Here is a 3008-nt window from a genome sequence, read left to right as displayed (position 1 = left end):
TTGACACTAATAGTCTCCATTAAAAACCATTCACCATCCCAATCTCATCATCATCAAGTCTTTGTCCAACTGCACTTCTCTCTCTTTAGGCTCTATCCCATCGTTTACACTCTACCCGATTTCCCTCCACTTTATTTTGCATAAAAACTGACGTTTTCCCAGCCACATCGGTTCGGATGAAAGGTCACAGGACCCGAAATGTTAACTCTGTTTTTTCCTTCACAGATACTGCCAGACCTGCTGAGCTTTTCCAGCAACTTTCTTTGGACTGGAAGCTGGAATTCTTCAGTGTGGAGACGCAGGCGCAAGCACCTTCTGCTACTTTATCAGTGACCATTCCACATTGCATCACATTGATTCCAATCCCTGTTCGAGCTTTGCTTTTTAACCCGAGTCATACATGCTGAATATTGCAATAAATTTGGTTTCAAACTGAATCACGGGTGATGAGATTGAATTAATCACATGCTGTCTCCACAAATTCTTTGTAAACACAAGCAGAACGCGAGGCCGCCCAAAGTGAGGATGGCCAATTCTGGATTTCGTTTTCGGAAATGAAGATGGGAAAAATAAAGTAGGAAATTAAAAACAAAAGAGTGTCTTTAACAGAGAGTTTCAAGGAGCACCAGCCAAACTGTAGTCAATAGGTATCAGAGGCAAACTCTATGCAGCATTGAATCATAACTGGCATATAGGAAGGTGGAAATGGTTGTTGGAGGTCAAGAAGTCTTATTGCATTCCAAGTGCGATCTGTGTTCGTTCTCCACAGATGCTGCCAGAGCTTTTGAGTTTCAACAGCGATTTCTCTACATGTTGCTCTGTGTACGTTGAGCTGGACAGGACATCAGCTTTGAGTCGAAATTGTTGATTTGGCAGCTTTCAGGAAGCAAACAATTAACATAACTACGTCAAAAAAAAAACATGAGAGAGTTCATAAATTGGGCAGGATGGATGATGGGTACGTGATGGTGTCATGCAAGAGCGAACGAATTGCTGAGGTCGGGGATGTCACAAGAAATGGTAGAAATCCAGTGATGCATAACGGAAGTGAAAGCGTTAGCTTCTGCTTACCACTGACAGTCAGGGCACAGTAAGCCCTGGGTGGATCCCGCATAGCTCAGTCGGTTAAAGCATTGGATTTTCCATTTTAAGGGTCCAGGGTTCAAGTCCCTGTTCATGCGCTGCTTTAAAATTGGCGTTCTATTTGCCGACAACGCTCACGGTGTGAAAATCGACTGGGATTCCAACCGGAGAACGGGTGTCGAAGTTGATACAAACATGCGTTGCCTGCCGGAGGTTTCTTTTAAAATTACGTCATAAGCCCAATTCGAGGACACCGATATCTGGATTTAGTTTTGGGAAATGAAGACAGCCGAAAATAAACGACAAGATAGTTGAAATAACCGAAATAAAGTTGAAAACAGTGTGCCATCTCGGAGCGCCAGTCAAACTGCAGTCAATGGGTACTGGTGGGCAATGTCACTGCTGCATGGAGTCGGGCCTGGCACATAGGAATTTGTTCATGTTGTTGGAGGCAATTCATTTTAGTTCCAGGACATCGGAGCTGGTATTCTTCAATGTGGAGTCCGATGCACATCCGCTTTCACCTGCCTCATCAGTGACCACCATCATCAGGTCATAAGTGAGGATGTTTGCCGAAGATTGTAAGATGTGCAGCAGCATTTGTGGTTCGACAGAAGCAGAAGCAATCTATGTTCAATACAAAAAGCTTTGGACAATTCAAAGCTTGGGCTAACCGGTGGCAAGGAACATTCGTTTCACGCAAATGCCAGGTCAGTGATATCTGTCGGTGAATTTGGTGTTCAAAACAAACTGGATTGCAAGTGCTATCCGTGTTTGCTGTCCACAGATGCGGCCAGAGCTGTTGCGTTTCATGGCGGTTTCTCTACAACTTGCTGTGTGTGGGTTTGAGTGGACATGACACCAGCTTTGATACGAAACTGGTGATTTGGTAGCTTTAACAGTTAACACGACTGCGCTCAAAAAAAGAAGCGTGAGAGAGTGTGCAATTTGTGCCGGATTGGAGATGGATACGTGCTGGTGTCATTCAATTATGAATGAATTGTGGAGGCCGGAGATGTCACAAGAAAGCAAATGTTAGAAATCCAGCAATGCAGAACAGAAATGAAAACAATAGCTTCTGTTCACCACTGAGTGTCAGTGCACCGGGTAGCTGCACCGGGTCGCTCCCCCGAGCCCGGATAGCTCAGTCGGTAGAGCATCAGACTTTTAATCTGAGGGTCCAGGGTTCAAGTCCCTGTTCAGGCGCCGCTTTTAAATCAGAGTTCCACTTGCCGAAAACACTGACGGTAAGGGGAAAAAATGAAGTCGTGTTCTTACTGCATAACGAACGCTGAGATTGAACCGATCATGCGTTCCCACTTTGCGTTAATTTCACCAATAAGTCGCAAGCCAAATACGAGAATACCGAACTCTGTGTTTACTTTTGCGAAATGAGGATCGTCAAAAATAAACGAAACGATCAAACAAAGAAAAAGAAAGTTTATAACAATGTGCCATGGAAGAGCGCCAGACATCTGGAATCAATGGGGATTGGTAAGCAATCTCGCTGCTGCATGGAGTCGTACTTGGCACATAGGAATTTGGTCGTGGTTGTTGGAGGTCATTCATCTTAGTTCCAGGACATCTATGCAGGAATTCTGTCCGAGGCACAACCACTTTCGGCTGCTTCATCAGTGACCAACCCTCCGTCATAAGGTCAGAACTGAGGATGTTCACCGATGTTTGTAAAATGTTCAGGAACATTTGCGACTCGAAAGATGCAGAAGCAACCTCTGTTGAATGTAACAAGATTTGGGCAATCCAAGACTCATGCTAACCAGTGGCAAGTAACATTCGAACTACGGAAACGCGAGGTCAAATATATCGTCAATAATATAGAAACTAACAACCGCCCCTTGGTATTCATAGATGTTACCATCTGTGAATGCCCAACGAACAACCTCCTGGGCAGACCATTGATCAGA

The 3008-nt window shown here is 44.6% G+C and overlaps 1 non-coding gene across 1 annotated transcript; it reads left to right on the top strand.

The window, feature by feature from the left end:
- Positions 1 to 2216: 2216 nt before the first annotated feature.
- Positions 2217 to 2289, top strand: trnak-uuu. The gene has a single exon. It is a non-coding gene; the product is annotated as a tRNA-Lys (tRNA).
- Positions 2290 to 3008: the final 719 nt, after the last annotated feature.

Source organism: Rhincodon typus, chromosome 48 (genome assembly GCF_021869965.1).
Source record: "Rhincodon typus isolate 14 chromosome 48, sRhiTyp1.1, whole genome shotgun sequence".
Classification (NCBI taxonomy): domain Eukaryota; kingdom Metazoa; phylum Chordata; class Chondrichthyes; order Orectolobiformes; family Rhincodontidae; genus Rhincodon; species Rhincodon typus.
Note: the sequence above shows the minus strand (reverse complement) of the source record. Positions and strands in the feature narration are given on the sequence as shown.